This window comes from Nestor notabilis, unplaced genomic scaffold (genome assembly GCF_000696875.1).
Source record: "Nestor notabilis isolate BGI_N333 unplaced genomic scaffold, ASM69687v1 scaffold31941, whole genome shotgun sequence".
Lineage (NCBI taxonomy): Eukaryota > Metazoa > Chordata > Aves > Psittaciformes > Psittacidae > Nestor > Nestor notabilis.
The window spans coordinates 1-11916 of record NW_009916631.1 but is presented as its reverse complement, the minus strand read 5'-3'; positions in this window follow the sequence as shown (position 1 = coordinate 11916).

The window sequence follows — 11916 nt, the reverse complement described above, 5'->3', positions numbered from 1 at the left end:
TAACCTGAAGGCTAAAGTGATTCCTTCTCTGTTTTTATACATCAGTATCTGTTAATGTTTAATACCTACCTACTGTGATTTTTGAAATCTGTGATTTTTTTAAAAAAAATTATAGATTTTATCCTCTGCTTACATAAATCAATTTTAGTGGCTTCTTCCACTTTACCCAATATAAAAATTGAAAATCTTACTTTCTGAAGTTGTTGCAAAATATAAAATATACTGAAACAGCACTCTAAGACCAACTCTCCTATATCCCAGTTTAAAAATACTTTGTTTCCTTTTCTCCCTATACCAATGAATAATTACATTATAGAAATGAAACTGTTTCAGTGTGTTTTTTTCTCTCCTTTATATTCTGTTGTTCTTTATATTCTGTTCTCACATAAAAGCAGAAAACTGCTCCAGATCGTGATATATTAAAATGAAAATTTGAATATAAGTTTTTTCTTCCCACATGTGTGTCCCAACTATCGCTTTTTGGAAGGAATGTGTGTACCCACTACCACACAGACTGTAAAAGACTTTATCATTCATTGGAAATGGTATAACAGCAGTTCCCTAAGAGAAGATAGGATAGCTGGGAAGATGTCTGTTTTGGCAATCCTGTCAGGAGATAATTTTCAGTGTAGGCCCCCATGCAATGAAGCGGCATCCAGTGAAAAGTGGCAGAAGCATCCCAGGTGCAGAAATTCACACAGTACATGAACTGGAGGATTATGTGTCTGCAAAATTGGCACTACCTGAGTGAAAGACTTTCGCATTAAGGATTTTTTGGTATTAGACTTCTGCCTTGGATAATGGAGAGAACTGTTCTCTCCCAACCTTGCAGGGATTGTGGGGAAATAAATGCCTTAAACATTGCAAGGCTTTGACACCAACAGGTAAATAGTCTTTCACATAGGTTTCTAGGATTATATGGTGTGTTCAGGACCCACGAGAAAATGCTTAGTCTAAACAGATGGACAATGAGAAATAGTGGAGTGGAAAATATACAGATGGCACAGAAATATTCTGTGGAATGAAGCCAAAATTTTCAAGTATAAATCTTCAGAAGCCATGCACACAGTGAAAGAAGCATCTTGTCTGAAAGAAGCTGCTCAGAAGTGTTGGCTCCACCAGCACAGACTGCCCCCAGTTATTTACTTAATATTTTAGGACTTAAGTGAGCATTCAAGCTTGAAAATGATCATTTGTTGCTCATTATAATGCTCCAAACCAGGAGTAAGGTAGGTCAAGCAATTCATGCCATGAAATATTCACACACAGTTGCTGCTCATAGAGTGGGACTTCAGGTACAATAACTTTTCCTTATCTAAGGAGACATTAATCATCAAGCACTTGTTACGCATGGGCATCAAATAATGACTTGGGACAAAAATTTGTCTCAGGAAAATGGCAAATGTGAGAATCTCTGTGAAAATAATCAAAACACATCACAGGAAAATTCTCTTTCATTTTCCTCTTCTTTCCCTCTCTTTATCTTTTCTGTTTTGCTCATTCTGTTTTTTTCTCATTTAACCTCCTTCAGAAACTATATTCCCAAGCAAGCCTCCTATTCCCCTAATTCTCACTCAGTAACTCCTACAGTGGTGTAAACCAGGCTTTGGAATGAGTGCACCGAAATCTTCCTGTGATTGACAAGTCAATGGATCGACCGTATTCAGATTTTTTAAGGCAGTACTTCCTATCTCTGACTGACAGAAAGAGTTCGGGATGGGTGATTTCAGCCTCCTTCATTTTTATTTCTTGCAATCCAGCCAGGATTCTTGGTTGGTTGGTTGTTTTTTCCTTCACATCTTATAAGATTTAAATTTCTCATTTCTCTTTCTTTCATCTTCCTGTCCTCTTTCCCCAATGTCTTCCCAATCTTATCTCTTAGCTCTGCTGGGCTTTTTTCCTACTTATTAGAAAAAGATTAAACTAACTTAATTACATTATTTCTTCACTGTTTTTATGTGTGTTTAAGAAATAAAGCTCTCTGATGGTACAAGGACTTTTCTAGTTGAACACAGCCACACATTTTCAGAAATCGATGACAAAGAATGATGCGGTATTTCACTATTTTAGTTTATGTAGTTCACAAAACAATGTTATGCACTTCAGAATATGTATCAAAGCATGTGTTATATGTACATTGTACATTGTACATGTACATATATATGTGTGTAAGAATATGGGTGAGACAGAAGGGGAGCTACGGATTCTTATCCTTGTATGTACCTTCAGGAAAAGAAGCTAGCTGCACACAACTCTCCTTAGAGTTCATAGAAACCTTTACAGAAGCCTGTAATGCCCGTAATGCCTGTAATGCCTATAATGCCAAGCATTTCACAATATGCCTAATATTTATAATTTCCTGAAATTACTCATTTCACATGAATGTTATATATTTTCTGTGCACTCTTCTTGTTAAAGTAACACAATTTTAAAATAAAATAATGTTTGCATGACACTTGAAGTGAACTAATAAAGTTATTAGCAAAGAAAAGAGACTATTTTTCTATGAGAAACTAGTAAATCACAATTTAAAGAAAGGAGATAGGAGAAGTAAGGTAGCTGCTTCTATGACGAAAAGCCAACGTACATGCATGAAAGATTTGACTTAGCTCCGCATACGTACAAAATCCAACATGACATTTGATATGTTTAATTTCCAGGTTAGTAAGAAAATAAAGGCAACATAAACAAGAGAAGAGTCATCCTAGTCTTGCTAAGATACCGTTGTGCTTGCTACTGCAGAAGTAAGGCAAAAGTCAGAGTCCTGACTATAATTCTTCATCAAAATAGATTTTCTAGACAACAGTATTTTCTGGACAATGGAGAGACAGAACACTCATAGATACAGCTTCTTAGTTTGCAAAAGGAAGAGAAGAGGAAAAATATGCTTAATTTATCATACACTGAAGTATTATCTTCTTACAGCTGAAAGTAGAATAGAAAGTGTCCTAACAGTATTCAGTCCATGTAGCTTCATTAAAATTAGTTCACTCCCCTCATTTGCTCCAGTTTTAAAGTCATGTATTTATACTACTGATTTACACAAAGTGCAAGAGATCTCTGACGCTTTGGTATGGGATTGTTCTTTTATGAATGTCAGTGGATTTCATTCTAAAACATATATATGCACTTCTCATTGTTCTTTAGCTGAGGCATTAATCTGGTCTAGGAAAATAAAAAAGATTTTATGCAAATTAAGTTGCTTATCTGGAATTACTGAGTGTCAGGATGCAGATAATGGAAAGCAAGTTGGAAAACAAGCTGGGCTTTCTCCTAAAAAGGGTGCCAGAGTGTGTCTGGAAAAGCAATTGAATCTAGAAATACTTGCTAAATACTTAATGAGGAAAAAAACCCCAAAACTAAACCATACTTCATTGTCTCATTTTTATCTGTTCGATATTCACTACATTTAGATCAGGCACTATGTGTTTCTCAACCAAAGAATTATTTTAAATATTTTTTGACATTATTTTTATTATTTGATATCATTTTTCCACTAATGTTATTTCTTTTACAAAAATGAAATTATTTTGGACTTGTATTGATGTAATTTGTAGCAGAATTAGGCTGTTAGAAATTACCAGAAGGGCAGGAGGCTGAGATAACCATAGCCGATGCTTTCCAGGAAAGGAAGTTAGATCAGTTATTTTAAACTTGCCCAACAACAGTTATTTTATCTGACATTTTCCATACTGGAAATCTGTCTGAGCCTGGAAACATTCAGCAAACATTATTAATAACACTTTGCCTATTTGTGAGGAGAGAATAAGGAAAAGAATGTTGATTTCTACATATTAAGGGAAAAAAAATTTTAAAAGAAGTCTGGCATCTTGTCTTTCAGCAACATTTTAGGCCCATCTCCCTCCTCCATACTTTGTGCCATGGTTTTGAACCTGAGCAAGATACCGAGGTTTCAAGGACTCATCTATCACTATGTCTCTGAACTACCATCTCAAATGGACACAATTGTAAAGCTTTGAAGCGCCACTCACATATAGACATAGAGACCTGTGAGAGACAACAGTCAAAATCCTTAGAAATTCTGTACTCACTACACACATCAAAGCTTTACAAGGCTTGTAGTGATGAGTAGGCTGGTTTTGAAAACTGCAACCACATAGTCTGATTTTTTTAAGTATTAAGCACTCAGAATGTACAGTTGTCAGAGGGACCTCTCCTCCAGACATATGAATTGCTAAAAATACAACCTTATTTGAAAAATGAGGCCTCAGCCTTCTCAGTTAAACACATGAAATTAATGGATCCCTTTGACCTTAGCCTTTCCATACTTCAGCTTCCTAAAATCAAATAGGGATAAAATAATTCCACTATTTCACATGGGCATTGAGATAATAAATCAATTAATTTCTGTGGTGATTCCAGATGCAAGAGATACATTTCATAGAAAACTCTGTGAGAAAGGTAATGACTCAGAGAAGACTCTAAATAGTGTGCACTGTCAGCTGTAATGAATTAGGCAATATTTTAAATACGTGCTTCTATATCATAATACCTAGGCAGCTGAATGCCAAATTAAGACTGCAGAGACATTTTTTATTCTGGCACTTAAAAACTTTTTATTGCTTAGTTTCTCAACCTACTCACATTTTTATGTTTGTGCATATGTCTATAGTCTTTAAACAGTGAACTTTGCAGCAGCAGCACTTTAAGTCTGTAGTTAATGGTAAATTCTAAGGCCTATGAATAGAAAAGGACTTGTTTTGTTCTGCCAAAATAATTGTTATTAAATACTACTGACTGTAGTTTGCTTTTACAGTCTATTTTCTCCCTATATGCCCTGCCTTGCATGTTTGTAATCACATGAAAGCTGAAAAGTCACTTCAGAGGCACTGACCCTCATTGCTTTACAACATTCTCACTGCTGTGTAGTTGTACTACCTGAGCACAGAGCTCTATTTATAAACATTTTAATCTTTCAGTTGCTGATCATAATGAAAAAAAATTACCACTACACTATTTGAGAAAGGATTCACTCCCAGAATTTTATGTACAGATTATGAAATCAGACAAATGAACAGCAGAATAGTTTACTATTTCTTGCCTCGTTTCACCTCTAAGGGACATTCTTACTGACAAATTTGTTTCATCATCACTCAACTTTAAGGAAGGTTCAAAATTTCAATCTGTGCTACATGTCAATGCATTTAATGGCATTTTTAACTGTTGATAGCTAAAATCAGCATATATAAATATGTCCTTGATGTTCTAGACATATGAAGGAGGTTAGCAGGAATTTATTTTCTACTTTTTTTTGTCACTGGCTTACTCTTGCAGATGCGGCTCTCAATTAATAAAGGAATAGATTTACTTAGTAAGAAAGTGCCACATTTACATAAATAATGTCCAAGAAAGGCACAGCTTGACATTTTAAATAGAATTTTAATAAAGCAGAAATTGTAGTATCCAATAGCTTAGATAGATAGAAGAGACAACATGACTACCTATTCACTCCAATACCATGGACAAATCCAAGATGGAAAAACACCAAAAGTAACAGATGCTGTGGCAAATTTTGCACATCATCAGAAAGAAGGTATATAAAGATATATAAAAAGAAGATACATAAGATATATAAAACTGTTGTTTTATTTGTATGCTGTTCAAGCAGTCAGACTTCTAGAAACACCCTTTAAAAAAAAAGCATAGCCAAAAAGACTAAGTCTGGACATTGTGACAGCCAAGTAGGTCACCAGGAAAACAGCCTAACTAATGTAAAACAGAAATAATCCTGAAGATGAAAACTAAACAAAAAACCTCAGGGATCTAGCTGAAGCAATCATTTAAATCCTAATGAGAAGAAAAGAAAAATAAACTAATAGGTTATACAAAACAATTTCTCTAAGAGAGGTCACTATAAATCCAGATCAACAAAGATTAAAATAGCAACAGGAGAAATTTGCTGTAGCAAATCAATTTTACAAAGTAAAAGTCCTTTCTCTCAGTGACAAACTAGATGCAAACTAAAAGCATGCAGGAGAAAATCATACAAAAGATTTAACTACAACCTTTCATGTAATATATCAAAGCTAAGTCTAGAATATCATCCAGTAAGTTTAAAGATTACAAATGTAAAGCGAACATAAAACTTTTGATGAATCTTGAGATCAGGATAATTGGGTGTACCACATACAATATCTGTGTTAGAAGTATCACGAAATCCCAGGCAGAAACAAAATCCCCTATCCAAAAAACATATGAAATCATGATCACTCTTCTAAGCCAGAAAGCATAAGCAAGAAACAGCCTGAACTTGTTTTATTCACTGGAGCTTTTACAAGACAAAAATGATGGGGTTTTCTCAATACATTTGCTGTACTGCTGAGAGTTTACCCATAATGAATGTCCTACAAATTACGGGTGTTAGGACAGCATTCAGATACACATGTAGGCGTTAATTAGACATCGCAAGCTGCTAGGGACCAAATACAATATCACATAGAACAACAGCTTTTGAACATTACAGCCTAAGCTTAATAAAAGCTAAAATTCAACTGTGGGCTGCATTGTGGTTCCCATGTTATAGCAATAATTGCAATATGTTTTAATCTTTCCTACAAAATACAAATTTGCATTAGTCAGAAGACTAATGTTTGCATCCAACTTTCCTAAAATTGTTCCTCCTGTACATTTTCCTGTTCAATCAGATAATGATTATGATTCTTTCAAGTAATTGCAATCATGTTTGCAACTCCAAACATCTGCCAGTTTTGTAAAAAAAGCTAGATAGAATCATAGAATCACAGAATCATAGAATCGTTTGGGTTGGAAAGGACCTTAAGATCATCTAGTTCCAACCCCCCTGCCATGGGCAGGGACACCTCGCACTAAACCAGGTTGCCCAAGGCTCTGTCCAACCTGGCCTTGAACATTGCTAGGGATGGAGCATTCACAACTTCCTCGGGCAACCTGTTCCAGTGCCTCACCACCCTCACTGTAAAGAACTTCTTCCTTATATCTAATCTAAACTTCCCCTGTTTAAGTTTAAACCCATTACCCCCTGTCCTACCACTACAGTCCCTAATGAAGAGTCCCTCCCCAGCATCCTTGTGGGCCCCCTTCAGATACTGGAAGGCTGCTATGAGGTCTCCACACAACCTTCTCTTCTCCAGGCTGAACAGCCCCAACTTTCTCATACGACAGGCAGGATAGACATAAAGAATTCTGAAAGATCAAGCTCTAAACCCAAGGTTTAGATCTGCTAAGGATTTGACTTCTTAAAATCAGTGATTCAGTCACAAAAGCAAGGATATTCAAAGACCACTGAAAAAATTGAAGGAGTAGGCTCCTTTCAAACACTTTGAAAATCCGAGGTATGATCATTGAGCAGAGTAGCATTTATTTTTTTACCATGCATTAATGATTTAGCTAATCAGATTAGAAAAGAGAAACAACAGAAAAATACACAAGAGTTTTAGTAACAGCACACATATCTTATGACTTTGATTAATGTGAAGGTATTTAAACATAGTACCAAACTAACAACAAGGTACATAAGTGAGAATGATTGTAAAGAGCACTGGACCAACTCAGCTCACAGGTAATATATACTTGTAGGATATGTTTCCAAACCAAGATTCAGAAACATATTCCCTAAGAGATTCCTGACCCATTCTTTCTTTTTTAATAGTCATCGTCTATTTACATCTTACTGACTGAAATTCTAAGGTCCTGTCACAGTAAGCTCTGACCTCAAGAGAAAATCTTGACAGGATAATCTGCACAAAGTCTCCTTTGATTCTTCAAAATTAATTCAGGGACCTAGTATGCATATTCCACTTGTTCAGTTACTCAAAAATTTATTAAAATTATGCTCATCTTAAAATATGTCAGTATTAGCTTTTGCCTCAGCATATAAATGATTCTTCCTCAGTCTTATCCAGAGGCATGGAGACCTAACGTAGTAGTAAGGAAGAGGAATACAACACGTGCAACCACTGGTATGTCAAAGCTAACTTTAAGCTAACTTGGGCATCAAGTTCATAAACTGTCAGTACTCACTTCAGTACCACTAAATGCCAGTAGGAAGATTTGCATTTGATTGTGGATACTGGGTCCAAAAAGCAGACACATTTGCATTACAGGTTTTTCCAGCAGCTATCAAAGGTTTAGGTCTTTGCTACAGATTGCTGGCCTACATTAGAATTTAAGTATATAAACAGCATAAATACATGAAAAAATTGCTGAGATGTTAAAATACTTTCTGTATTTGTATTTTCAGGATATTAAATAATAGATCATATTTCTCTTTACCAAAGACGATGATTAGTTACTGTTGTGGTTTAAGCCCAGCCTGTAACCCAGGCGTTTTCACACACACTGGTAGTTGTTTCTTGTAGTACAACCACAGTGATTAAAATATCTCAATAAGAAAGCCAGCTAATTAATCTAGCTTTTTTCCCTATTCATGAAATATTAACAACTAAAAATATTTTAAATATGCATTGAAGTAAAATCAGTTCTCTGTAAATATCAATATTCGTAAATTTGTGTAATTTACTCGCAGTTACCAGATAGCAACATCATTGGGTTTGTTTTGTCATTATATGAGAGTACAAGTTTACTTAATTCTCATATATATCAAAAAGGAATTTTACACAACTTCATGTCATTGTTCTACTTTTCTATTCTATTATTTCTTTTAACAAGCTGGACAGCTTAATTGAATATCTTTCTTCGCCTTTCTCATTTCAGATCTCCAAATCACTAGACAGTGACAAAAGGCAATTGGCAATTATTAACTGGGACTTGTCTATACTTGTTTTACACTTTAAAAGTGTTGTATAAATCCATTTATTCTTAAAAAATGTCCTTTTGAAAAAATTCTTAACTATGTTTTCCTTGTCATATCGGTGGAAGTGTTAAAACCAGTAAGGACTCCAGTGCTGACTCATTCCCTATTGCCTCCAAAGACATTGTGCTGAATAAATATGAACAGTAGGCTTAAAAGGTATTTTACCCATGAACTGAGCAGTAATGCATTGCTTTTAACTCCAAAAGGTTGTAAATCAAAATTGCAAACTCCTTTTCCATAATTTTAAGACAGGAATCAAACATGTCCTACTGTTATTTTGTTGCTATGTTCAAATAAGAGGCAAGTATCTTGTCAAATTTGAAGAAGAGTTTTACCTGATTTTAAAAAAAACCAAAAAATACTTTTTCTTCAGAAAATCCAAAAAAATTGTATTTTTTAATATATAGTTCTGTAACATCTCTGTGGCAAAAGCAGATGGTGCACTGGGTAGCAGGTTTCTCTTCCAGTAATGGAATATAATAGTTTGGTGGTAGCTCAAATTTACACTAATTTGCTCCTAAGTAATATTTCTACAAGATTTTATCCCCTTGCATCCAAAGCAAGTATTTTCTTCTCTTCTTAGAATTGAGCAGTTGCCAGGCCAAATTGTTCCAAACCAAACACCAGAGCTCTCAGTGGCAAACTAGCTAGAAAAGAATTTTCTTCTAGGAAGTTTTGGAATGATATGTCCCTTGCAAAGACTGAGTAGGATAGGAAAGTTAAGGCTCCCCATTATCTTGTGCAGTGTCTTCTTTTTACCCAGAAAAAAAGAAAGGGGAAACTGAAAAATAACATCCAAAATGCTCATTTGCAGGCACATGCAGAGCTGCTAAAACTGTACGGTATTTTCTACCGCTGCAGTCTTTGAAACACGTTTTTTGCCTTAATACATCTACCTGTCCCACACACATCCTAGTTTCTCCTCAATATTGTAACAACCATCTTCTGTCCTTCTCTGTTAAACTGCTAGTATTTTATGGTGAACAGCCTACGCTATTGACTGATTTCATATAGCTAAAATTAAAGGACAAAAAAATTTATTAAGCTTTGCTTTACTCAAAAAATGGCTTTTAAACATAACTTGGTTTAATTTTTTATTTAAGAGGAGATAAGTCACATGAAGCTGGGTCTTGTCTGGAAGATTTCAGTCCCCAAAATACCAGCAGTATTCCAATCATAAAAATAGGGCTTTGTAGAGGCCATCCCAATTTAGCTAAAGTATTGATCTCCTGACACTATCATTATATGAACACAAAGCTCTTCCTATTCTCAGGTCCCACTTGCAGTTTATAAATAGCTAGCTGCAGTGGTCTGTGCAAAAACAGGTTACAAACAATATGGAAAGAACCAGCAGTGGGAAATAGCCTACCTTTTTGCTGGGGTCTAATTATTGTTTGTACTGTTGTAATGACCAGAGTCAAAGCACTTCAGTACCCTGTGTGCTTTAGAAATGTTCTATGTCCTTTTAATCTTCCTCAGGATTTTGTGGACATGATTCATAAAACAACATCAAAGCAGAGTCCAGTAATGATTGATCAAAAGAATAGTTGAGATTAAAAATAATTTTCCTTGTTTTTTCCACACTACCACTTCTTCACATTTCTTCAGGCATCTTTTCTGCCTGGCACTGACATGGGAAGAGAAAGATTGGTGGTACGAGGGCAAAGGAGCACATAACGTCACTATGACAATTAGGAGGTCCCCACTGCACTCTGGCATCAGTAGTACATAGGAGACCTACCAGCTACAGCCGTTGGCCCACGGCCCATGTGATCTGGCTTGCCTGGGGAAAGGCGCAATCAAATTTCATTGTCTGGAAAAGAATAATTTGTGTAGGAAGAAATGATCTTAAAAGTCCCAATAGAAATTGGATAATTTTTGGGTAAGTTTCCCCTTGCAAGGGGATTGCCCTACACATGCACTCTTTTCCTTCTTTGGCTTTTTTCCACCCCCCCCAGAGAGATGCTATTAACCTTGCAAAAATGCAGAAAAATCCAATAACCCTATAGTCAAGACTGTTCTTCCCTCAGAAAGTTCAACACAGTGTCTATCTGCTCTGCTCCTAAGACTGAACAGCACCTGCCTTTCCAATACAGCTTGCTCCTGTGCCCTCCCTGCCCCTCATATTTTCAGCTGGAACTCCTTAGCCTAAAATCACATTGCATCCTCTATTCAAAGAAGATCTGAAAAGAGACCCAACAAAATATTTAAACACTTGGTCCCAGGAGTAGGTTTCAAAACTGAGGATTTGTCATCCATATAACATATAGAGCACACAGCAGTATGTAAGTCACTTAGAATGACAACACAAAAATTTGATACCCTGCTGCCCAGACAATAAAAAAACCCTAAGGACAGTGACATGTCTGAAATCCATCCTCTCCAGGAATGTTGCATGTAATGCCAGACAACACTATAGCATTCCTGTCTACTCATGATTCACAGTCATGAATTCTTGCTTGATAGTTGGCTGGGTCCAGACTTATTCCTTTCTTTCTAGACTGCAACGGAATAGTTTCTGAATAGTTGCCTTGAGGTTAACATACTGTTAATGAAAGGACTGTCTTGGGTTTAAAATTTGTCTTAAACCTGAAACCCAGGGGTTTATTTTCTAGAGAATTTTCTAATTGACACACTAGCTGTATGCTGTAAATAATGTTCCAGAGAGAAATGTAACACATTTTAAAAGGAGGCAGAGAGGGAATTAAAAACTTATGAACCAGTGAGACAACTGTAATTCTCAGAAAAGTATTGCAATAAACAACCAAAAAATTTGGAGGTCTTTAAGAGATAGCCTAAGAGATTTGTAGGGAATCCTTTGAGTTAAACCAATTTAATCTCCTTCTAAATGACACAGTAGGCTTTGTGGATAGAAGAAAAGAAGAAAAGATCACAAGTACTAACTTGCAAGAAGCTTTTTGATACTTCCACGAGACTTTATTTCAAGCAAAGAAAAATATATTGATGAAATAAAGTAAGATGGGTGCAAAAGCACTTGGGAAACTTTTTTCTTTTTTTTAAATTTAAAATGAATAGTTCATTGTCCAAAGGGAGGGGTGATGGAGTATTAAACTACAGAATCATAGAATCATAGAATAGTTAGG